The 27,555-nt window shown below is 47.7% G+C and overlaps 1 protein-coding gene across 2 annotated transcripts in view; it reads right to left on the bottom strand.

Annotated features, from left to right (window-relative positions):
• ANKMY1 (ankyrin repeat and MYND domain containing 1) overlaps nucleotides 1-27,555 on the bottom strand; it is a 384,121-nt gene that overhangs the window by 344,057 nt on the left and 12,509 nt on the right. For both annotated transcript variants that reach the window (XM_069213891.1, XM_069213893.1), the window contains exon 2: nucleotides 1,427-1,503. The gene's annotated coding sequence lies outside the window, so the exon portion shown is untranslated. The remainder of the gene's footprint in view (nucleotides 1-1,426; nucleotides 1,504-27,555) is intronic.

A 27,555-nucleotide genomic window follows, 5' to 3' on the forward strand; every position in this document is an offset into this window, starting at 1 on the left:
CTATACAACACGTAACGCACTCTGAAACAAAGCATGGATCACTCCACTCTACTCTGTGCCACTCCACTCTGCACCACTGCACTCTACACCACTTTACTCGAAACTAATGTACTCTACGCCAACTACTCTGCACCACTGCACTTGGTGCCACTTTACTCTACAACACTCTGTGCCACTGCACTGTATGCCATTGTACTCTAAGCCACTCTATTCTACACCACTGTACTCTACACCACCTCCTTCTGCACCTTTCTGTGCCACTTCACTCCATGCCATTGCACTCTGCGCCACTCTACTATAAAAGTACTATACAGTGCACTCAGCAACACTACACACTCTGCCACTGCACTCTACACAACCCTATGTCAATCCACTCTATGCCTCTACACTCTATGCTACTGCACTCTACCCTGCACCACTCCACTCTACTCTGCAACACTCCACTCTACGTCACTTCACTCTATGCCACTCTACTCTGCAACATTGCATCCTCTGCCACTGAACCCTCCACCACTCTTATCTGCACCACAGCACTCTATGCCACTGCACTCTACTCTGCACCAATGTACACCACTCTACTGCAATGGACTGTACGCAACTACACTCTATGCCACTCTAATCAGCACCACTGTACTCTGAGACAATGCACTTGATGACAATGCACTCTATGACACTGCACCCCACTCTGAAACAATCTACTATATGCCACTGAACTCTATGCCATTATATTCCACTCTGCGCCATTCCACTCTATGCCACTCCATTCTTCGCTCCTGCAAAGTCACGTGTGCCACTCCACTCTATTCTACACAGCTGTACTCTACACAACTGCACTCCAAACCAATGTACTCTACACCCCTTTACTCTAAACCAATAAACTTTATATCAATATACTCTACACCAATCTGCTCTACACCACTGTACAGTACTCCACTATACTCTACTCTGCAACACTCAACTTTATGACACTGCACTCAATGACACTATACTCTACATCATTCCAATGTATGTCACTTTACTCTGCCCCACTCTACTCCACTGCACTCTATACCAATGCACTGTATGCCACTCTACACTACTGCACTCTACTCTGCAACACTGCAATCTACGCCACTCTACTCTGCCCCACCATACTCTTGCCACTCTACACCAGTGCACTCTATGCCAATGCACCGTACGCCACTACATTCTACACCACTACACTCTACACTTTAGCCAACTCTAATCTACTGTGCACCACTGCACTCTATGCCACTTTATTCTACATCTCTCTATTCTGCTCTGTACCACTTCACTCTATGCCAGTGCACCCTACCACATTCTACTATACACCACTGCAATTTACACCACTCAACAGCCAGTTACTCTCAAGACAGCTGGAAATGACTTTCTCCAAAATCAGCAACTGGGAAAATGGTCTACTTACCAGTGAAGACGACCCACGTCCAATCAGAGGCAGCCCACATTATGAATAAATGGCTGAATTGTTGAACAGCTCCATTTCTGAAAAACAAGAATAAGCTTTATTGCTTCCGTTGAGAATTCACTCCTTCACCATGAAAAATGATGGCCCCGACATCAACCTTCCTTGCTAATATTAAAATCCAAAATGTTTTATTACTTGACCTCACTCCCTGCCACTTTACCTCCGATCCTATTGAAATTGCTTGCAGTGCAAAGAAAGCAAAAGCATTTATAAACACAAAGTATACTGGCTGCAAGGTTCTACCTTAATCATTTCTGTAACAGCCCAAAAGGCAACTAGAATCCACAATAAATTAATCAGATGAAGATTACGCTATTCATCTACAGCAATTTATAAAGACCTCACATCGCAGAAAAATAAATAATGTTTTTGTTGATTCTGCCATAACACTACTTGCCATAACACTACTTGCTTGGAAATGCCACAAAATGTTTTAAAACTGTTGTGTTACCACTTAATTATTGTGTGCAGACACAGCGATACTTTCAGAGTAGTTGACTGCCCACTGTAAGGCTAATCCACCGAAGTATGTTTGGGGGTGCCTAGGAATCCACTGAAGCACCCATAGGAATGCCTAGAAAAATGCTATCGGACACTCAAAAATCCCAAAACTTGTAAACCACATCATAAGGATAGAGGGTGCGATTTACAGACTTTTAGACAATGACTGTTTTCATACTATGCATGCCTTCGTAAAAAACAAAAAAACAAACTCAAACTAAGCAGTATCAAAGCCAAAAGGTCGTAGCGAGTGCTGGGCCTTCTGGTTTTGCCAATGCCTGATTTCTGTGAGTCGGGCTCGGAATGAGCAGAGTGCAGAGGTCATTAAAATTAGCATAGCCCACCTCTTTGTTTTAGCAAAACTGTGATCTTACCCAGCCTGCAGTAGCTGCTGGAGCTACATTAATCTAGATGTTCAGGCACCAAGCACTTCACCTGCACCCAAAAGTATCTGTGCTTATACCTTGGATACTGCATCGGAGTTCAACCCAGAACAGGCAATGGCACCATTTATGCCTATCACTTATCCACAAAAGGTTGCCTAGCAGAAATAAATGATTTTACAGTCACATAATTGCTTGCCCCAAATGTGTACAAGTACGTAGTAATAAACTCTGTGCAAGCGGTGGAGAGTGGACAGATCAATGAGTTCCTTGCCTTGTGAATTTTTGAACATCTACAAACTCATACATCTGTGGCTAGTCACAAACTCTTCTACTTCCCTTTCTCTGCCTGGAGATGGAAAGGGATTTACTGCAGCAAAGGGCTGGAGTAAACCTCCTTCCCGTGCTGCAGGTGGAATCCAACAACCCCAAACTGCGCTCGGATGTAGAATAATAATTTTCTCCACGAGGAAAATCTCACATAACATCAGGCGTGGCTCCTCCTTATGGGCGGAGGAGCGTCGCCACCCCACCAGCAACAACCGCTGCAAATCCTTTTACATGGAAAGGATAATGTGTTTATTATCCTTTCCATGTGAAAGGGGTAGGGCATTGGGGATGACGAGTTGAGGGGAGAGCACTGTGAACTCCCCTCAGAGCGCATGTGTGCCCAGCCCAGCAACACGCACAGCCTCCCAGTCTCCCTGGGAGCACCCTGGCTGGGCGCTTCCAGCCAATCCTGACGCTGCTCTATGCAGAGTCCGGATTGGCAAAGGGCAGGCTCGGATCCTGTGCCTGCAGCAGCGATGAGAGAGGAGTGGCACGGGAGCAAAGCAGGTAAGTGATTTATTTATTTGATTTTTTAGTAAATTTTCCCTGGCACCCCCGCGCACCGCCCATCCCCAGCCACAGCCACACGAGCTGCTCCTGTATAACATTCCCTGGAGGGCAGTTGTGAACGCCCGGCACAGCTTTCCAAGCAAACTTCTAGGAATGTACGGGAATTCACAAAACTAGTACAAATGCTGAAATGGAAAGAAAAATGTTATTTGTGTATTGGGCCTTCTGTTTCTAGGCCTCTGCCTAGTTTACTTTATATAATATTTCTGGTGCCCTCAGCAGCTTATTTTGTGATTAGACTGAAAAAAGAGAAATGAGTGAGAAATGTACATTTGAAGTCTGAAAACGTGAACTGCATTGATGCAGCTTTGCACTTAAAACGATATCCTATGATAAGTGCTCTGCACAAAAGGGTAACATGACCATCACTCCAGTCGAAGGGACAGATATCTGATAGGTGTAATACATGCTCACATTACCACTAAGTACATTACGGAGCAGAATTAAGGTGTGCTGGGTGGCACTTTTTAGTAGTACAGTAAAAAGTTTAGAGCCCGCCTGTTGTTTACCATTTCTTGGCTTGCCTTGCACTCTTCTTTACAGACTCGTAATTCGTCACTGCAGGCCTGGCATCATTTACGTTCCTGTGTGTGAAGCAGGGACAAAGCACTGATTGATTCAACTTATCAGTGCCCGTCCGCTGCTCGTGACATGATTGAGGTACTATTTTGTTCTTTTTAACTTCTAGTGCTCTGCAAACAGTGGACTTGTGACTGTCAAAAACGTGCCCGGAAGGACAAACCAAATTGCAAAGTGTTATTTTTTATATGATGATTATCTTGCTCTAAATACTGCAAAGAGACATTGATTCTTTCTGAAATGGTGCTTTACCACATAATTGTGCATTACACCACAAGCAACCCCACTCCAAACTGCCCCACTACAATCCACCCCACACCAATCCATCCCACGCAATGCAATCCACTCTGTTGGAAAATGGTCACCCCAAACATTTTGCCTTCCTCCTCCCCTTTTTCTTCATTTTTGTTGGCTTTGGGACTCTGGGCACTTTACCACTGCTAACCAGTGCTAAAGTGCATGTGCTCTCTCCCTAAAACATGGTAACATTGGCTCATACCTATTTGGCATATTTAATTTACCACAACTACCAGCATGCTTGAGTTTCACGTGGTTTGCATTCGATTAATAAGGTCTGAGTAAGGAGTGCTGACTGACTCAAATGCAGAATGCGGGTGTCTGACGCAAACATGAGCTGGGAAGACGTCAAGTGTTTATCACAGAGAAGTAAGTCCAGAAGAACAGTATGGGTTATACGAGTCTTGCATACTAAAAGCAACATGAACAGAAAGGCACGCTGTTTATTAGACAATTCAGGTTCCTGTAAAATGGGAACCCATGGTTAACCTTTTCCGAAATTGAGGAATTGGCACGGTAATTATGTTGCAAGAGTCAAAATGTTTAACGATTGAAAAGTATGATGTGGTTCTGTCTACAATGTTACACGTTTGTACTTGAAAGCTTAAATGAGTAAGCCTGTTTTTTTTAACTGTAGCAGATGAGAGACACGCGCTAAGGCAAGGATTTGGTTTGCCACTAGAAAAGGAAAAAAGCACTGGCTAATGAACTTGGAGTTAGAAAGTACATTGAGTGAAGCGAAAACCATACATGCTCAGTACCTGCAAACGTGTGCTATACAAATGTGGTGAATATTCAACGTGCAGGATGTTAGAAAAAAAAAAAATCAATGTTTGGCAACAGTATGACAACTTACTACACTACAAATGGATGCAAGCTCAAAGAATGTCTTCCTAATAATCAAATCCTATTTGCAGAATGCCAAATAAAAAAAAGAGGATAAATGGATATAACTGGGAAAAGGGAATCCTTGAAAAGAACAATGGGAATTCTTCATCCTTTTTTAAATGAGGTAAAACATCAAAACAAAGTGGTGAATGAGCGACAATGTGAATATCAAGACTATGGCCTCATCATGGCATTGGTGGTAAATCCCACTTACCACCACGGTGACGGCCGCCAACATACCATTGTGGTGGCAAACATCCGTTCGCCAGATTATAACACACACACACCAAACCGACAGAATACGGCCACAAACATATCCACCACCCCAAATGTCATTGTTATACTGTTGGTACGAACACCCATACCGTTACGTCAACAAGACAACACCCACAACATTATGACACACGAATCACCACAGCGGACATTCAATGGCGGTAAACCATTGGCGGTACACACCGGCGCTCTCAGAATGGCCACCAAAATACTTAACAACACAACACTGGCCAAAACGAAAATCACACACCTGACACTTAACCACACACCACACCCACCCACCCACTCACAGCACTATAAAACACACACCCTCATTACCCACAACCCTTTACGAACACCAAAAATTGCCACGAGATAGACAAGAAAATCACTGAGCTAACTATGCACACACACCACAAACACCCATTCATCTGTCACGCACCCCACATACCACACCCCACCACATTGCTCAACACCCTCTGCACAACACACCTAACAACACCCAGGTCCCCACTAAGACACCCCTCTTTCACTGATGAGGAGTTGCGTGTCATAGTGGAGGAAAGGGTCAGGGTAGAGCCACAGCTGTTTGGAGCACTGGTACAGCAAATATCCATTGCCAGGAAGATGGAGCTATGGCAAAGGATCGTGGACAGGGTGAACGCCATGGGACAGCATCCAAGAACAAGGGACGACATCAGGAAGAGGTGGAATGACCTACGGGGGAAGGTACGTTCTGTGGCAGCAAGGCACCAGCTCGCCATCCACCCCCACCTCCTCCCCCACAGCTCACAGCATGGGAGGAGCAAGTCTTGGCAATACTGCATCCTGAGGGACTCACTGGAGTAGCCGGAGGACTGGACAATGGTAAATCAACATTTACTACCTATCACCCCCCATGCCTGCATGCCACCTCACCCCCTCACCCTGACTCCCATCACTCCACTCCATCTCACACAGTGCACCTACACATTTGACTAACCCCAATGCCAAGCCCTGCATGCTATACTAATGCATGCACAGCCCTCCCAGCCCTGCATGTACACCCATCACAAAAGCATGCACAGCATGGAGAACTAACAATCCCACAATAGATCACCATACACAAACAAAGGTGGCAGGGCAACAGCAATGATAAAGAGGAAGCTAGGGATGTACCATATGTCACAGACATGAAGCATAATACATCACTTACATCCTCACAGGTGCCCCAGCCAATCCCAGCGGCGAGAAGGTGCCACAACTATCCAGTCCCCCAACAAAAGATGCCCCCAGTGATGACAATAACTCTGGACTTCAGGATCTGGATGAACTACCTGGCCCATCAGGGACCACTGGTCAGTCGGCCACCCCAGCCCACTCCCAGTCCACCACAGAGTCTCTCCCCTCAGTATCCAACACCACAGCACCCACCCAATGTCCCCACACCTCTGTCCCCAGGACATGTCAATCAGCAGTGTGCCCACCTGTACAGGGACCCCAGACCACACCTCACATCCATGACAATCAGGGTCCTGGGGTCAGTGGCAATAGGCACACCGTTCAGGGGACAGAGGCACGGGGGAACAGGGACACTGGGAGGAAAGCTGTGCACCAGGGGGAGGACAGGCCCAGGAAACCGATTCTCCAGGAGGCACTCACCAATGTCCTGGGGGCTTACCAACAATCCCAGGGCAAGATGGACCAGATCCTTACCAACATGCAGGAGAACAAGTGGCTGCAGGAGGTACACCATCAGGAAAGATTTGCAGGCCCTCAACACCATCATGGTCTCCATAGCAGGGGTGCTGGCCAACATCATGAGGGAATGGACAGCACACCAGTGGGCCCCAACCACTAGCCAGTCTACTGACCAGCTCTCCACATCTGCTGCAGCTAGTGGACAGGAGGCCCTGCCACAGGACTCACAGGCCACCAGCACCCCTCCCCCTGCAGAAGGTGAACCACACCGCACATGTTCCCTGTGACCCAGACAGAAGCCATAGATGATTGCCAAGACCACTGCCAGGAAAGGAGACCCTCCTGAATGTCCCCCTTGTGTCCCACCCTGTCACCTTGTCTGAACTGCCTTTGCTCCCCTTCCGATGGTCCTTTGGACACCTAACCTGTGCTACAAACAGACTGGAACTATACCCTGGACTTACCTCTACCATCACCCCATTCCATTGCACTTTTCAGTCTATATTTTGCACTACAATAAATATCCTTGAACACAACTTCAGTAATAGTGTTTTATGTGATGAAAATGAGCAAATATGGAAACAGTCAAATCTTGTGCAAATGATCTGAACAGCATACAAATAATGACCTGTAGCTGTCTGTAGTACACAGTTGTTACAACACCAACATCTGCAAAATGAGAAGCCATAGGTGACAGTAAGTTGAGATGCAAAGGAAGTTAACGCCATCCTGCTACAGCCACACAGATAACATCAATAGTAAGAGGAATGGTCAGTTCCACAGTCAAAGACACTCTGTGTCATTGGAAGTATTGACGTATAACTGTTCTGTTGTCCACATCCTCATCCTCTGCCTCCTAATGCTCACTGTCCTCAGGGTCCACTTCTGCCACAGGGGCATCTCCAATATCCTCCTCCTGCAGATAAGGCACATGTCGTCTGAGGGCGAGGTTGTGCAACAGGGAGCATGGCACTACTATCAGGCAGACCCTCTTGGGTGAGTAGCACAGGGATCCACCATCAGATGGAGGCATCTGAACCTGGCCTTCAGGAGGCCGAAGATTTATTCTATCATCCGCCTAATTTGCCCATGTGCATCATTATACCGATTTTCAGCCCCTGAGCCTGGCATTCCTTACAGGGGTCAGGAGCCAAGATAGGTTTCGGTAGCCAGAGGCACCTACAAGTATTGAGGGACAAACATTAGCCTCACACAATGCTATGGGGATAACTCCTGAATGCATACACTAACAAACATTGGGTTGGGACTCAGGCTCACCTATCAGCCACACCCTGTGCCTCTGTAGTTGTGCCATCACATTTGGGATGCTGCTATTCCTCAGGACGAAGGCGTCATGCACCGACCCAGGATATTTGGCAGTGACGTGGGAGATGTACTGGTCAGCCAGGCACACTATTTGGACATTGAGTGAGTGGAAATTCTTCAGATTCCTGAACACCTGTTCATTCTGGCAGAGGGGGGACTAACACAATATGTGTTCTGTCAATCTTCCCAATAATATTAGGTATATGTCCCATTGTATAGAATCCAGCCTTCACAAATATTCCACCTGGGGGAAAGCAATCTAGCTGCACGTGTTTGACAAAGGCAGACAAAACCCTTGCCAGCACGATTGAGAACATTGGCTGTGACATTCCTGCTGCCAAGCCCACTGTCACTTGGAAAGAACCAGTTGCCAGGAAATTAATGGTATGCGGCCGCAGGTAGGTCTCACAAATGGGGCAGCGTCAACAAATAGTGACGATAGCCCTTCGGCCAGCATTTTTCCCATGATGTACCTGCCTTAATATAGGAGGGTCTCTCGCCAAGTGTGGCGTTTTTGCGTGGCTGTTTACGTAAGTTTCTTTTTTGTTTTTTAGAGTAGCTAAGGTTTTTTTCGGTCCTGACGAAACGCCATTGATCCTTAGAGACGCTTGAGGCATGAAGCATGTCGACCTAATAGGTAGGGCTTAAGTTAATGTCCTTTGCCCTACGTGTGTTTTGCTGGAGTAGGGGAACATTATTTCCCAGACACCCTTGTTTTTAACCTTGACCGAGACCCACCATTCACAATAAACTGGGTGTAGGGTGGCTCCCAAGCCAATTTTAGTTTTTTTCTAGCTCTCTGTCTCACTTAGTAGGTCTGAATCCTTTCCTACTCTCCTTAATGGCAGGCACTCCTAAAAGATATCCGGCATAGAGCCCCCTCACAGGGGCTCATTGGGCATTGCAGCGCCAGCCCGACGAGGAGCAAACCTGAGGATAAAGCATGACATCCAATGGATGTGTGAGGGTTTTAGCTTCTAAAGTTAGAAGTACCCTATATTTTCTCTCTACTTGTAATTTAGGAACAGTGTGCCTACTTATTTTCATACCATTTGTTTAGGGAGATTGCACACTGGATCTGTCCTAATCCTCCCAGTCCCTCATATATTGATATTGGCCAGGAAATCAAGCACAGACAGAACTTGCACAAGAGGGGGGGTGGATCCCAGTGGGATGACGTATAGTTGATATCAGATCAGGCTCCAATTGAGCACACAGCTCTGTGATTATGGCCCTGTCCAGTCTATAGGTGAGTATTATGTGCCTGTCCTCTAGTTTTGCCAAGTCCACAAGGGGTCTGTCCACAGGGGCTTGCCTCCTCCTCCTAATCATCCGCAGTGGTAGGTATCTAAGGGACACAAGAGTGAGGTGCTGTCACAATTTGAACAATGGAACCACCACCTCAGTGTACATAGAGCATTTATGTGATGGGACAATGGGAATGGCAGTGTACGTGCAAATTATAGCTATGATGCAGTTCGCCATCATCTGAATGTTGTCCACCACCATAAAATGGCGACCTTCTGTCTTGTATCTAGGGACATGTAGAAGTGAGGTAACTCCACTGGCGTTGGGCATCATGGCGGAAGACGGTTTTGCACCGCCGTGCTATTCCTCATTGGCTAATATGGGGCTCTATGGAGTACAGTGGCCAATGAGGATCACCTGCGGCGGTGACGGTGTACACTGCCGCGGACATGACCGCCATTTTCTATCTATAACCTCACTGAATTCCTGACTTTCCACAGGACAACACCTACACTGTGTGTGCTGCTGTGACCTATGTCTGGATCCTGCCATGGCCCGTGTGACCGAGGAAAGGGCCCCTGCTTTCACTTTGGAGGAGTTGGAGCGCTTGATGGATGGGGTCCTACCCCAGTATGGACAGCTGTATGGGCCTCCAGACCAACAGGTTGGTAAACCTTGGGCACGATGCATGTGACAAGGTTGCATGGAGATGTGTGTGCAAGCATCGTGTCATTTGGGGTGGAGGTATGTCTGGTGGTAGTGTATATGGTGGGCATCGGGTGATGTGTGCTATTGGTGATGGAAATGGGATTAGTTGGCATATGTGTGACAGGCTGGGTTGTATCTGTAATGGTGTCCTCCTGTCTGTATTACCTCTGCAGGTCAGCACCCATCAGAAGAAGGGATTGTGGTGTGCCATCGCTAAGGACGTGCAGACCCTGGGGGCCTACAGCAGGCGGAGCACACACTGTCAGAAAAGGTGGGAGGACCTGAGATACTGGGCCCGGAAGACCACAGAGGCCAAGCTGGGGATGGCCTCCCAACAAGGCCGGGTTGCCCATCGGAACCTGACCACCCCTGATGGCCCGAATACTGGCGGTGGCCTACCCAGAGCTGGATGAGCACTTGAGGGCATCACAGCAGCCAACAATGATTGGTAGGTGGCATGGGATCCTGGTGGTAGGTGTCAGTTAGTGGGTGCCCCTTAATGCCAGGTCAGACATTGCAGCGTGATCCAGCTCAAGGGTAATGGGTGTATTGCACTTCCATGTCAAACAGGGCTTAGTGGGTCTCAGGAGGGGTACAGTTGGCGGTGGTTGGCCCTCATCTTGCTGTGGCACCTAGCCAATTGAATGCCAGTGCGGTGCATAGTGCACAATCCTGATCCCTGTGTGTGATGGTTATGTGTATGCCAACTGTGTTGTTGGTGCTGAGATTGACCCAGTGCTCCCTTTCTCGCCCCCCCTTTTTTCTTCGGTCATCCTGTCCATGCATTAGCATCATCTGACGGAGAAGCAGGGGCACCGGCAACAGAGCGAGCTGCATCCCACAGGACCCAGGAGGCAGAGTCCACCGACGCCGAGGGAACCAGTGGGATGGAGGGGGAAGGAGAGCACCACGGCAGAAACAGGAGGTGACAACACTGACTCAGATTTCTCCTCCGATGGAAGCTCTCAGGTTGGGGCGGACACCACTGGGACCACCCCAGCTACGGGTATAGCCGTCATCCCCCAATACCAGCACTGCCCTTCCAGTAGCCCCTCACTGAGTTGGGTGTGCCTGCTCACCCAGGAGGGTGGTCATCTCCTTCGCCCCGGGCACCACAGCCCCTGCCCCAGTGAGCCCTGCTGCCCTCAGTGAGGAGGCTATTGACCTCCTGAGATCCATCTCTGTAGGGCAGTCAACCATTGCGAATGCTATGCAGGGGCTGTCATCCCAGATGCAGCAATGCAATGCATTCCTGGAGGGCATCCACAGTGGATTGGCGGCCCAACAGAGATCCTTTCAGGCTCTGGCCTCCTCTCTGATGGCAGCCATTGTCCCTGTTCCTACTGTCGACCCTCCAACTACTACTTCTCAGTCCCAGTCTCCTCAACCCCAACCCATCCCATGCATGCACACATACAGACAAGCATGCACACAAAACAGCACACAAGAGTGGCACAGTCAAACACGGCCACCACACTTTATCCCACAAGCACTCACGCAAACACCAGACAATTGCAGACACAAATACATCCACTGCCTCCACTGTCTCCCCTCCTCCCGCACAGTCACAGCCGCACTCACACCTGCATGCACTGCATCAACAGCAACCACCACCATCACTCCATTACTACACCAAGCAGCACTAACACCTCACTTGCAGACACCTCCACAACATCCATCCACGCGTCCCGTGTCCTCTCCCACCCTCCTTGCCCTCCTCCTAAGAGACACAAACGCACGCACTAAGACTCCCAACAGCCATCCACCTCACATCAGCACACTGCCCATGCACCTACACCCAAATCCAGCAGACGTACACCTCCAACAACCATTCCCTCAACCTCCACTCTCATCCCTCCTCTTTCCGCATCCTGCACCAACATCCATAAGAAGCTTTTCCTTGCCCAACTTGACCTCTTCCCTCCCCCTCTACCCCCCATCCTGCCCGTAAGAGCAGGAACCCAGCACCTCAGCCAAACAGTCTGCCACTGCTCCCATCAGGTCAACAGCTGCTGGCACGAAGGGGCCCCAGAATGTGACTGCTGCCACTCCTACTGTGAGTACACCTCCGCCTCAAAAAGGGAGGACTAGGGTGGTGAAACCCAAAGGACATTACACTGGGATGGTGGAGGCACCTCCTAGTCGTAGAGGCAATAAAGGAAAGGTTACCACTCCACCACCCAAGAAAGGGAAGGATCTCACTCCACCACCCAAGAAGGGGAAGGATCCAACTCCAACACCCAAGAAAGGGAAGGATCCCACTCCACCACCCAAGAAAGTGAAGGCTCCCACTCCACCACCCAAGAAACAGAAGGTTCCCACTCCACCAACTAAGAGAGGCAAGAGGCCTCCTCCACCAGCAGTGGGCAAGGAGCCCTCACCTCCAGTTGAGGCACAGCAGCCATCACCTGCAGCTGAGACACAGCAACCATCACCTGCAGCAGAGGGTATTTAGACTACCCTCCAGGGACTGATGTATAAGGAGCCCCCTCCAGAACCAGTGGGCAAGTTCCCACCCCAGAGACTGTGACCTTGCACTCCCCAGCAATGAGATATGGGCTTGGAGCCCCTCCAGAACCTGTGGGCAAGTTCCCCACCACAAAGACTGTGACCTTGCACTCCCCAGCAATGAGAAATAGGCACGGAGCCCCCTCCAGAACCAGTGGGCAAGTTCCCCATTTCGGCTGAGGTGCCCCCCACCCTCCTTCCCCCTGAGGTGCCTGCCCACTTCCAACATGATGCCCCTGCACAGTGTTGTGTGGATATTGTCAGGTAATAGGTTGGGGCTTGGACTGTGGCCATGTGGGCCTTTTCTACTTTGTACTGGCCATTGGCCCTATCTGGCCCTATCTGGACATTTACTCCAATCATTTCTTTTATCACATGGACAATATAGTGGCTGTTGGCATCATCGTGCACATTGTTTTTCCACTGCAGTTGGTTGTGTGTATGGTATGTGTGTGAATGGTGTGTGTTCCACCCTCCTTTTCCTCCCTCCCTTGTATGCTAGGTGGCTGTACTCACCGCTGTCGTTTTCGTCGGCGTTCCAGGTGGAGTATGCCATGGAAGAGCATCAGGAAGACTTGTAGTTCCAGTTCCATGGTGGCATTTTTCTTCTCTGTGTCTCTGATGGTGAGTCTTTTGTCTTCTGTGTTCTGTTTCTGCCAGGCTTTTAATGGCGTTGGTACCACCTCGGAAATCGTGGCTTTTGCTATGACATAATGTGGTGGGCGGTAACTTGTCTTCCGCCTGTCTGTTGATGGCTGCCGCTGTGGTCAGTGGTGTTAACGCCCTGGCAGCTGGTGTGGTACATTGGCTGTCTATGGGAAGAATCACCGCCATGGTCCAAATTTGGCGGTAATGAACGCCAGCCTGTTGGCGGTATTACCGCCACTTTAACAGTCACCACCTTTGTCATAACGACCACCTACCCGAGATGACATTATAATGACAATTTTCCACTCAGGGTCCTGAGGAGAACCCAAAAGCAAAAGGATGTTAAAAACTCGTGAACGATTTCCCTGGGGAGTGTTTAGTAATTGACTTCAGTTGTCCAGCAGTTATTCTAAAATAAATATGACCTGAAAAAGTCTGCTGGGACAAATTGTATGTGTCACCCCCAAAGAAGATAGTATTCGCAAGAGGGTTGCATCAAGAATTGCAGTAACTTCAACCCCTGCATTTCTGTTTACTAATTGACTCGTCTTGAGTATTAGCTATTACTTTGGAAAATGTTGTTTAAATGTTATGTTTCAATTGTGTTTGCTGCCATCTGATTTGTGATGTGCTGCTGTGATAACTTGGATGTGGTCTTACAGAAATGGTTGTGGGTTAAAATTTAAAAACTATAGTTGAATGAGTGGACAATACAGGGAGTGCAGAATTATTAGGCAAATGAGTATTTTGACCACATCATCCTCTTTATGCATGTTGTCTTACTCCAAGCTGTATAGGCTCGAAAGCCTACTACCAATTAAGCATATTAGGTGATGTGCATCTCTGTAATGAGAAGGGGTGTGGTCTAATGACATCAACACCCTATATCAGGTGTGCATAATTATTAGGCAACTTCCTTTCCTTTGGCAAAATGGGTCAAAAGAAGGACTTGACAGGCTCAGAAAAGTCAAAAATAGTGAGATATCTTGCAGAGGGATGCAGCACTCTTAAAATTGCAAAGCTTCTGAAGCGTGATCATCGAACAATCAAGCGTTTCATTCAAAATAGTTAACAGGGTCGCAAGAAGCGTGTGGAAAAACCAAGGCGCAAAATAACTGCCCATGAACTGAGAAAAGTCAAGCGTGCAGCTGCCACGATGCCACTTGCCACCAGTTTGGCCATATTTCAGAGCTGCAACATCACTGGAGTGCCCAAAAGCACAAGGTGTGCAATACTCAGAGACATGGTCAAGGTAAGAAAGGCTGAAAGACGACCACCACTGAACAAGACACACAAGCTGAAACGTCAAGACTGGGCCAATAAATATCTCAAGACTGATTTTTCTAAGGTTTTATGGACTGATGAAATGAGAGTGAGTCTTGATGGGCCAGATGGATGGGCCCGTGGCTGGATTGGTAAAGGGCAGAGAGCTCCAGTCCGACTCAGACGCCAGCAAGGTGGAGGTGGAGTACTGGTTTGGGCTGGTATCATCAAAGATGAGCTTGTGGGGCCTTTTCGGGTTGAGGATGGAGTCAAGCTCAACTCCCAGTCCTACTGCCAGTTCCTGGAAGACACCTTCTTCAAGCAGTGGTACAGGAAGAAGTCTGCATCCTTCAAGAAAAACATGATTTTCATGCAGGACAATGCTCCATCACACGTGTCCAAGTATTCCACAGCGTGGCTGGCAAGAAAGGGTATAAAAGAAGGAAATCTAATGACATGGCCTCCTTGTTCACCTGATCTGAACCCCATTGAGAACCTGTGGTCCATCATCAAATGTGAGATTTACAAGGAGGGAAAACAGTACACCTCTCTGAACAGTGTCTGGGAGGCTGTGGTTGCTGCTGCACGCAATGTTGATGGTGAACAGATCAAAACACTGACAGAATCCATGGATGGCAGGCTTTTGAGTGTCCTTGCAAAGAAAGGTGGCTATATTGGTCACTGATTTGTTTTTGTTTTGTTTTTGAATGTCAGAAATGTATATTTGTGAATGTTGAGATGTTATATTGGTTTCACTGGTAATGATAAATAATTGAAATGGGTATATATTTTTTTTTGTTAAGTTGCCTAATAATTATGCACAGTGATAGTCACCTGCACACACAGATATCCCCCTAACATAGCTAAAACTAAAAACAAACTAAAAACTACTTCCAAAAATATTCAGTTTTGATATTAATGAGTTTTTTGGGTTCATTGAGAACATGGTTGTTGTTCAATAATAAAATTAATCCTCAAAAATACAACTTGCCTAATAATTCTGCACTCCCTGTACATATCCAAGTCTTGAAATTCAACTTTCTGAATCATAAATAATAAGTGATTCATGTAAATTACCACTTAGGGTAGTATATGTTTTGTATATTTTAAGGAGGCCTAACCCTACTGTACTATAAGGGCCCAACCCCCAGATAAGTTACTTTTAGAATGTAGGCATTTCTCTGCCCTTACTGCTCTCTGAGCCTGTCTCCAATCCATGTCTGGTCTGTTGTGGTTGACAGCTCCCCTTGTGCATCCCACCCAGACAGCCATAAACACAGGACACTCAGCTGTATCTGCATTCATCTGCATACTGATGGGTCTTCCTGGGCAGGGAGGGTGGAGGGGCTCCCACTTACACTTCCCTCCAAAGGCCAGAGGTCTGCCCTCACACAAAGGACTGATAAGCTCCCACTGGTCTCCTGGCAAACAAGGCTGATTTGAAAGGAGAATTTGTGCACTTCAAAACCACTCTTTGAAATTTCCCCCACTTAAAAGGCACTTGAGGTATATATACTGGGTTTGTGACCCCACCAAACCAGACATGTTGGACCTACAACTGGACAGTGTCAGAGAGACTGATGTGCTGCCCAAAGAACTTATCAGGACTCCTGTCCTGCTTGCTGCCCTTGCGCCTGCTGGCCTACGACTCTGCTGGAAGGAATCTGACTTCCCCTACAAGTGCTCTCTAAGGGCTTGGACTGAGCTTGCTTCCTGTTCTGAAGTCTCAGGGCGATCAAAGACTTCACCAAAAAGAAGTAAATCCAGCACGCCGGCAAAATCGACGCAACGCCTGCAAAATTCAACCAACGCAGCACCGGTCTCGTAGATGAAGAATCACTGCATCACCTGACAGATCGACGCAGAGTCTGTTGCCTCTTCACAATGCTTTTTGGATTTTCCACGCATTGTCCCTGGGCATCAAAAAATCCCTGCATCCCAATGAGGAACCAAGGTTGCGCTCTCAGAAACGGATACATCACCTTGCCATGTGGAAAGAAACAACGCATCACCTTCGCCGTGCTGAAACAAATGATGCATCGCTTTACTTTCCAATGCATCTCCTCCTCTGCGGCCCTCTGCATCATTATTTTTTATGCATCCCAGGTACTGTGTTTTAAAAGGATACAACCACTAATTCTCAAGGATTGAGACTCATCTAAACCTTTAAAAAGGAGTAGCTTGACTTGTGCGTATTGGATTGTTGTTATTTTACTCAGATAAGTAATATCTATTTTCCTAAACTAGAGTGGGGTACTTTTATGGTGTTTTCACTGTGTTACTGTATGAGTAATTTCACAAATACTTTACACATTGCCTTCTGAGTTAAGCCTGCCTGCTCTGTACCAAGCTACCCGAGGGTGAGCACAGGATAATTTAGGGTGTGTTGTGACTTACCCTGATAAGGACTGTAGTCCCTACTTAGGCAGGGTGTATACCTCTCCCAACTAGAGACCCAATTTCTAACACGCTCCAACCCACCCCACTCCAATTCTCTCAACCCATCGCAATCTAATCTGCTCCACTCCAGTTCGTCCCACTCCAATCCAAAACAATCTACACCACTGCAAAATAATCTGCCCCACTTCAATCTAAAACAATCTGCCTCACTTCAATCTACCTCACACCAACCTAAAACAAGCCTCCTCACTCCAATCCAAAACAATCTGCCCCACTCCAATCCAAAACAATCTGCCCCACTCCAATCTACCCAATCCTAAACAATCTGCCCTCCTGCAAGCCAAAACAATCTGCCCTCCTGCAAGCCAAAACAATCTGCCCCATTCCAATCCAAAACAATCTGCCCCACTCAAATCCATCCCACTCTAATCTGCCCCATTCCAATCCAAAGCAATCTGCCCCACTCCAGTCTGCCCCATTTCGATCCAAACAATCTGCCTCACTCCAGTCCAAAACAATCAGCCCCACTCCAGTCTACCCAATCCTAAACAATCTGCCCCACTGCAAGCCAAAACAATCTGCCCCACTCCAATTTGCTTCACTGCAATCTGCCCCACTTTAATCCAAAACAATCTGCCCCACTCAAATCCACCCCACTCCAATCCAAAACAATCTGCCCCTCTCCAATTTGCCCTACACCAGTCTGCGCCAGTCCAATCCAAAACAACCTATCCCACTCCAATCTGCTGCACTCTAATCTGCCCCACTCAAATCCAAAACAATCTGTCCAACTCAAATCTACCCAACTTCAATCCAAAACATCCTATCCCACTCCAATCCATTGCACTCCAGTCTGCCCCACACCAATCCAAAACAATACGCCCACTCCAATCCAACTCACCACAATTCAACCCACAACACTCCATCCCAATTCACCCTACTCCAACCAACCCAATCCACCCCACTCCAATCCACCCTAATACAATCTGCCCCACTTGCATCCAAAACAATCTGCCCCATTCTAGTCTGCTCCACTCCAATCAAAAACAATCTGTCCCAATCCAAACCGCCCCACTCTATTCCAATCTGCCCCCTCCATTCTGCCCCACTTTCATCCAAAACAATCTGCCCAACTCCAAACTGCCACACTCCACCCTGCCCCACTTCAATTCCAAATAATCCACTCCAATCCAAAACAAACTATCCCACTCCAATTTTCCAGACTCCAATCCACCCCACCCCACTCCATCCCAATTCACCCCACTCTAATCCACCACAATCCACCCAGTTGAATCCACCAAAATCCACCCCACTAGAATCCAGTCCCCCCAAACCAATCTAACCCACACCTATCCACCCCAATCCAGCAAGTCCAATCTACCCCATTCCAATACACCTCACCCCAATCCAATCCACCCCAATCCAATCCACCCGCACACCAATCCAATCTACCCCCACACCAATCCACCCCACTTCAATCTAATCCACCCCTAACCAATCTAATCCACCCCACTCCACCCCACTCCTAGCCAATCCACGCTAATCCAATCCTCCACTCAATCCAATCCACCATACTCCATCCAATCCACCCTAACCTAATCCACCCCACTCAATCTAATCCACCCCACTCAATCCAATCTACGCCACTCGAATCGGAATACCCCACTCAAATCCACCCCACTCAAATTCACCTCACGCCATCCCAATCCAATCCAATCCAATCCACCCACTCCAATCCACCTCATTTCAATCCACTTCACCCCACTCCAATTCACCCCACTCTACTCCAATCCACCCCGCTCTACCCCGATCCAATCCACCCCAGTTCAGTCCGCCACACTCCAATCCAATGCAATACACCACAATCCAACCTACCCTACCCCGACCCATGTCAATCCAATCCACTCCAATCCACTCCACTCTAATCCAATCGACCCCACCCCATCTCAGTTCAGTCCACTGCACTCCAATCCAATCCACCCCAATTCAACCCGCCCATTCCAATCCACCCCATGCCAATCCAATCTATTCCACCCCACTCCAATCCACCTCACTCCATCCAATCCACCTCCACACCAATCCAATCCACCCGCCCCAATCCAACCCACTTCAATCCAATCCACCCCTATCCAATCTAATCCACTCATAGCCAATCCACCCTAATCCAATCCTCCACTCAATCCAATTCACTGCACTCCATCCAATCCACCCTAATTTACCCTAATCCACCCCACTCAATCTAATCCACCCCACTCAATCCAATCTACCCAACTCGAATCTGACCACCCCACTCAAGTCCACCCCACTCCAATTCACCCCACGCCATCCCAATCCAATCCACCCACTCCACCTCATTTCAATCCACTTCACCCCACTCCAATTCACCCCACCATACTCCAATCCACCGCTCTACCCCAATCCAGTCCACCCCAGTTCAGTCCACCACACTCCAATCCAATGCAATCCACCCCAATCCAACATATCTTACCCCAACCCATGTCAATCCAATCCACTTCACTCCAATCCACACCACTCATTCCAATCCACCCCACTCCAATCCACCTCATCCCAGTTTAGTCCATCCCACTCCACTCCAATCCACCACACCTCAATGCAATCCACACCAATCCTATCCACCCCAATCCAGTCCAATCTACCCCACCCCACTGGAATCCAATCGACCCTACTGAGGCCCACCACACCCCAATCCAATCCAGGGCACTCCACCCTATTTTAATTCACCCCCACTCCAATCCACCCCACTCACTCCAATTCACCCTACTCTATTCCAATCCACCTCACTCTATCCCAATCCAATCCACCCCACACCATCCCAGTTCAGTCCACCCCACTCCAATCCATCCAGCCCACCCCACTTCAACCCGCTCCGCTCCACGCCACTCCAATCTACCTCACTCAAATCCAACCCACCCTATTCCAGTGAATCCAATCTACCCCAATCCAATCCACCCCACTCCAGTCCAATATAATCCACCCTATTCTACCCCACTCTTATCCACTCCACTCCAATCCAAACCACCCCACGCCTATCACTCCAATCGAAACCACCCACCCCAATCCAATCTAATCCACCCCAATCCAAGTCACTCCATGTCAATCCACCCCACTCCAATGAACCCCACACCAGTACATCCCACTCCACTCAATCCATCCACTCTACAACACCCAAATCCACCCCACTACCTCAATCCACCCCAGCCCATTTCACCCTATTCCATCCCACTCCACGAAACTTTCTGCCACTTAACCACTGAACTCCACTCCTCTCTACTAAACTCTACGACACTCACATCCCCCTAATACACTCTACTCCCCCACTCCACTCTGACACTTCACACCACTAAATTTAAGCCATGCTGACAGCAGCCACACTCGTGTACAATATGGCAAAACACATAGCCAAAGCCAAGCGATCTTGTATAGGTGAGACCTATTGGCTTTGTCAATGCTTGTTTAATATGGCTAATGAGTGCAGAGGGGTTCTTCCCCATTTTTGCACTATGTTAGAAATGATGCAACCTATATTTTAAGCAGCAACAGTTTTCACAAGCATTAACTGCATAAGCGCAAAATACCATTGATAGAAGTATAATTTAGAGCTATACTTCTGCATATTTGTTACTTTTTTCATGGATTTTGTCTCTTTACCAACAAAACACCTAACAAGCACTAGCTCCCAAATTATGTTTTTTTGGATTCTAATACACAAAGATACAAAACAAAATTGTGTGTCTAGGTGTGATTTTTCAAGAAGCCCAACTAAGGCAAAACATCTACTTTAAAAATATGTTATTTCTAATTGTCATTGCAGCAAAGAAGGTGCCAATCATGATAGAGTGCAAAATGTGGACAAACAGCGAGCGCTCTTGAACACTTTAGCACAAAAGTGAAAGGGAAGGCCTCTGTGCGGGTTTTAAGTGATCTACCTCAAGATACCTTCAATCCTCACAGTCCATAAAACAACTGGTTAAGACAAGAAAAGCATTTATATCATACTGGGGCACTGCACATAAGCATCTATTTGGTGTTAAGACATGCATACTTTAAATAGGTAATCTAGAGTTGTATTGTCAAATTCTTTTGTACAAGGAAAAGGTCTCTGAATCCAATCCCTTGTATGAATGGAAGCCAATTGGGAGACTAAACTTTAGTGATGTGGTCAGAATTAGCAGAGGATAAGTCAGATGCCGGAGTTCTGTGCTCTTCATATTTACTAATGGTTTTTAGAGGGAGGTCTGCAAAAATGTCATTTCAGTAATCAAAGTTTGAGACATCCTTTTTTAGGGCAAGAATAATTCAGGTCTTCAGATTTTAGAAGATTAGGTATCCCACCGAGGAGGAGGTAAAACAAACATGTTCTTAGATACCTTTCTTTACAATTCGAGGTCAGAGTTAAATCAAAGGCGAAGATAAAGCCAAGGCTTCTGACTGAATTTGAAGCAGCACAGAAAGATATCCAGGCCTTCCTTGGATTAAGGTCTTGGCTTGCATGCTAACAACGTTTGAGAAGATGAAAAATTAAGTTTCTGTTATTGGGAAACTCCGAAAACAAAAAAAAGTATAGTAAGCAAGGGCAAAACAAGCTGACATCTAGGTCAATGATTTAAAACCACTTTCCTGATCGAAGAAAAAAAAAAATACCTTAAAAACATATTACACAAGATCAAACCTTTCATTCAGCTCCCTCCTATGCAAAATCTATTGCCTCTGTCAATGGTTTTTAGGCATGCTGCACAGCTCTAGAGACTACTGAGGTTAAAGGGTATTGTAAATGATAGAGTATGTTGTACAGGAAAGCCGAGTGGTACAGGAGGTCAAAGATGCACATAGAGTTTGAGTAGCACAACTGCTAGTCTGAAAGTCACTGAAAGGGATGATTAATAAATGGGCAACATCCTCAGTTGAAGCAGGGGCGGAACAGGCAGCCTTACTGTAGGAGGCTGGACTGGCTTGTAGTGGGTACCTAGGGGTACTTGCACCTTGCACCAGGCCCAGTTATCCCTTATTAGTGTATAGGGTGTCTAGCAGCATAGGCTGATAGATAATGGTAGCTTAGCAGAGCAGCTTAGGCTGAACTAGGAGACGAGTGAAGCTCCTACAGTACCACTTAGTGTCATATGCACAATATCATAAGAAAACACAATACACAGTTATACTAAAAATAAAGGTACTTTATTTTTATGACAATATGCCAAAGTATCTCAGAGTGTACCCTCAGTGAGAGGATAGGAAATATACACAAGATATATATACACAATACCAGAAATATGCAGTATAGTCTTAGAAAACAGTGCAAACAATGTATAGTTACAATAGGATGCAATGGGGACACATAGGGATAGGGGCAACACAATCCATATACTCCAAAAGTGGAATGCGAACCACGAATGGACCCCAAACCTATGTGACCTCGTAGAGGGTCGCTGGGACTATTAGAAAATAGTGAGGGTTAGAAAAATAGCCCACCCCAAGACCCTGAAAGGTGAGTGCAAAGTGCACTAAAGTTCCCCAAAGGACAAAGAAGTCGTGATAGGGGAATAAGGCAGGAAAGACACAAACCAACAATGCAACAACGCTGGATTTCCAATCTGGGGTACCTGTGGAACAAGGGGACCAAGTCCAAAAGTCACAAGCAAGTCGGAGATGGGCAGATGCCCAGGAAATGCCAGCTGCGGGTGCAAAGAAGCTTCTACTGGACTGAAGAAGCTGCGGTTTCTGCAGGAACGCAAAGGGCTAGAGACTTCCCCTTTGGAGGACGGATCCCTCTCGCCTTGTAGAGTCGTGCAGAAGTGTTTTCCCGCCGAAAGAACGCCAACAAGCCTTGCTAGCTGCAAATCGTGCGGTTAGCGTTTTTGGACGCTGCTGTGGCCCAGGAGGGACCAGGAGGTCGCAAATTGGACTAGGAGGTAGAGGGGACGTCGAGCAAGACAAGGAGCCCTCTTAGCAGCAGGTAACACCCGGAGAAGTGCCAGAAACAGGCACTACGAGGATGCGTGAAATGGTGCTCACCCAAAGTCGCACAAAGGAGTCCCACGTCGCCGGAGACCAACTTAGAAAGTCGTGCAATACAGGTTAGAGTGCCGTGGACCCAGGCTTGGCTGTGCACAAAGGATTTCCGCCGGAAGTGCACAGGGGCCGGAGTAGCTGCAAAAGTCGCGGTTCCCAGCAATGCAGTCTAGCGAGGTGAGGCAAGGACTTACCTCCACCAAACTTGGACTGAAGAGTCACTGGACTGTGGGGGTCACTTGGACAGAGTTGCTGGATTCGAGGGACCTCGCTCGTCGTGCTGAGAGGAGACCCAAGGGACCGGTAATGCAGCTTTTTGGTGCCTGCGGTTGCAGGGGGAAGATTCCGTCGACCCACGGGAGATTTCTTCAGAGCTTCTAGTGCAGAGAGGAGGCAGACTACCCCCACAGCATGCACCACCAGGAAAACAGTCGAGAAGGCGGCAGGATCAGCGTTACAGAGTTGCAGTAGTCGTCTTTGCTACTATGTTGCAGGTTTGCAGGCTTCCAGCGCGGTCAGCAGTCGATTCCTTGGCAGAAGGTGAAGAGAGAGATGCAGAGGAACTCGGATGAGCTCTTGCATTCGTTATCTAAAGAATCCCAAGAGACAGAGACCCTAAATTGCCAGAAAAGAGGGTTTGGCTACTTAGGAGAGAGGATAGGCTAGCAACACCTGAAGGAGCCTATCACAAGGAGTCTCTGATGTCACCTGGTGGCACTGGCCACTCAGAGCAGTCCAGTGTGCCAGCAGCACCTCTGTTTCCAAGATGGCAGAGGTCTGGAGCACACTGGAGGAGCTCTGGGCACCTCCCAGGGGAGGTACAGGTCAGGGGAGTGGTCACTCCCCTTTCCTTTGTCCAGTTTCGCGCCATAGCAGGGCTAAGGGGTCCCCTGAACCGGTGTAGACTGGCTTATGCAGAATTGGGCACATCTGTGCCCAAGAAAGCATTTCCAGAGGCTGGGGGAGGCTACTCCTCCCCTGCCTTCACACCATTTTCCAAAGGGAGAGGGTGTAACACCCTCTCTCAGAGGAAGTCCTTTGTTCTGCCATCCTGGGCCAGGCCTGGCTGGACCCCAGGATGGCAGATGCCTGTCTGAGGGGTTGGCAGCAGCAGCAGCTGCAGTGAAACCCCGGGAAAGGCAGTTTGGCAGTATCAGGGTCTGTGCTACAGACCACTGGGATCATGGGATTGTGCCAACTATGCCAGGATGGTATAGAGGGGGCAATTCCATGATCATAGACATATTACATGGCCATATTCGGAGTTACCATTGTGAAGCTACATATAGGTAGTGACCTATATGTAGTGCACGCGTGTAATGGTGTCCCCGCACTCACAAAGTCCGGGGAATTGGCCCTGAACAATGTGGGGGCACCTTGGCTAGTGCCAGGGTGCCCACACACTAAGTAACTTAGCACCCAACCTTTACTAGGTAAAGGTTAGACATATAGGTGACTTATAAGTTACTTAAGTGCAGTGAAAAATGGCTGTGAAATAACGTGGACGTTATTTCACTCAGGCTGCAGTGGCAGGCCTGTGTAAGATTTGTCAGAGCTCCCTATGGGTGGCAAAAGAAATGCTGCAGCCCATAGGGATCTCCTGGAACCCCAATACCCTGGGTACCTCAGTACCATATACTAGGGAATTAAAAGGGTGTTCCAGAAAGCCAATGTAAATTGGTAAAATTGGTCACTAGCCTGTCAGTGACAATTTGAAAGAAATGAGAGAGCATAACCACTGAGGTTCTGATTAGCAGAGCCTCAGTGAGACAGTTAGTCACTACACAGGTAACACATTCAGGCACACTTATGAGCACTGGGGCCCTGGGATACCAGGGTCCCAGTGACACATACAACTAAAACAACATATATACAGTGAAAAATGGGGGTAACATGCCAGGCAAGATGGTACTTTCCTACACAACCCCCCCCCAAACGAAGGACAATAAGACTAGCCATGACCTGATGAGTCTTCATTGTCTAAGTGGAAATATCTGGAGAGTCCATCTGCATTGGAGTGGCTACTCCCAGGTCTATGTTCCACTGTATAGTCCATTCCCTGTAGGGATATGGACCACCTCAACAATTTAGGATTTTCACCTTTCATTTGTTTTAGCCAAAGTAGAGGTTTGTGGTCTGTCTGAACAATGAAGTGAGTGCCAAACAGGTATGGCCTCAACTTCTTCAGAGCCCAGACCACAGCAAAGGCCTCCCTCTCAATGGCAGACCAACGCTTTTCTCTAGGCGTCAACCTCCTACTAATAAAAGCAACAGGTTGATCCTGGCCCTCAGAATTAAGTTGTGATAGGACTGCCCCTACTCCTAATTCAGATGCATCAGTTTGGACATAGAATTTTTTAGAGTAACAAGGGCTTTTCAGGACAGGTGCAGAGCACATGGCCTGCTTCAGCTCCTCAAAAGCTTTCTGACAGTTTGCTGTCCATAATACCTTTTTAGGCATCTTTTTGGATGTGAGGTCATTAAGAGGGGCTGCAATGGAGCCATAGTTCTTAATGAACCTCCTGTAATACCCAGTGAGGCCTAGGAAGGCTCTCACCTGAGTCTGAGTGGTAGGGGGCACCCAATCTATAATAGTTTGGATTTTCCCCTGTAGTGGTGCAATCTGTTCCCCACCAACAAGGTGTCCCAGATAAACCACCTTCCCCTGCCCTATCTGGCACTTTGAAGCCTTGATAGTGAGGCCTGCCTTCTGCAGGGACTCCAAAACTTTCCATAGGTGGACCAGGTGATCATCCCAGCTGGAGCTAAAGACAGCTATATCGTCCAAATATGCTGCACTGAAAGCTTCCAGCCCTTGCAGGACTGTGTTCACCAACCTTTGAAAAGTTGCAGGTGCATTCTTCAATCCAAAAGGCATAACTGTGAACTGGTAATGTCCTCCAATGGTTGAAAATGCAGTTTTAGGTTTAGCATCTTCTGATAATTTGATCTGCCAATACCCTGCAGTCAAATCAAAAGTGCTTAGATACTTGGCAGATGCCAGTGTATCTATGAGCTCATCTGCCCTGGGTATAGGGTGAGCATCAGTTTTGGTTACAAGGTTGAGACCTCTATAGTCTACACAAAACCGCATTTCCTTCTTTCCATCCTTGGAATGGGGTTTTGGTACAAGTACCACAGGAGAAGCCCATGGACTTTCAGAGTGCTCAACCACTCCTAGTTCTAACATTTTCTGCACCTCTTGCTTTATGCAGTCCCTGACATGGTCAGGCTGCCTATAGATCTTACTTTTGACAGGTAAACTGTCTCCAGTATCTATAGTGTGCTCACACCAAGAAGTGGTACCTGGCACAGTAGAGAAGAGTTCAGAGAATTGATCTAGGAGGTTTATGCAATGGTCTTTCTGCTCAGCAGTAAGACAATCAGCCAAAACTACACCTTCCACAAGAGCATCTTGTTCTGTGGAAGGGAAGAGATCAGGTAGAGGATCACTGTCTTCTTCCTGTCCCTCATCAGTTGCCATGAGCAGGGTGAGATCAGCGCTGTCATAGTAGGGTTTTAGGCGGTTTACATGGAGTACCCTAAGGGGACTTCTTGCAGTGCCTAAGTCAACTAAATAGGTGACTTCATCCTTTTTCTCAACAATTGTGTGGGGTCCACTCCATTTTTTTTGGAGTGCTCTTGGGGCCACAGGGTCCAAGACCCACACTTTCTGCCCTGGTTTGTACTGAACCAAAACAGCCTTCTGATCACGCCATTGCTTCTGGAGCTCTTGGCTGGCCTGAAGGTTTTTATTGGCCTATTTCATATACTCAGCCATCCTTGATCTGAGGCCAAGTACATAATCCACAATATCTTGCTTAGGAGCTTTTAAAGGTTGTTCCCAACCCTCCTTTACAAGTGTGAGTGGACCCCTAACAGGGTGTCCAAAAAGAAGTTCAAAGGGGCTGAAGCCCACTCCTTTCTGGGGTACCTCCCTGTAGGCAAAAAGGAGGCATAGTAACAGGATATCCCATCTCCTGCGGAGTTTTTCAGGGAGACCCATAATCATGCCTTTGAGAGTTTTATTAAATCTCTCCACCAGTCCATTTGTTTGTGGATGATAGGGTGTAGTGAACTTGTAAGTTACACCACACTCCTTCCACATGGCCTTTAAGTATGCAGACATGAAATTGCTTCCTCTGTCTGATACTACTTCCTTTGGGAAGCCCACACTGGAAAATATTCCCAGGAGGGCCTTTGCCACTGCAGGTGCTGTAGTGGTCCTTAAAGGAATTGCTTCAGGATATCTTGTGGCATGGTCCACTACCACCAAGATAAACCTATTGCCTGAAGCAGTAGGAAGGTCCAGGGGGCCAACTATGTCAACCCCTACCCTTTCAAAGGGAACCCCAACCACAGGCAGTGGAATAAGGGGTGCCTTTGGAGTGCCACCTGTCTTGCCACTGGCTTGACAGGTTTCACAGGACTTACAAAAATTGTTTGTGTCCTCAGACATTC

The sequence above is a fragment of the Pleurodeles waltl genome, chromosome 11 (assembly GCF_031143425.1).
Source record: "Pleurodeles waltl isolate 20211129_DDA chromosome 11, aPleWal1.hap1.20221129, whole genome shotgun sequence".
In the NCBI taxonomy this organism is placed as follows: Eukaryota; Metazoa; Chordata; class Amphibia; order Caudata; family Salamandridae; genus Pleurodeles; species Pleurodeles waltl.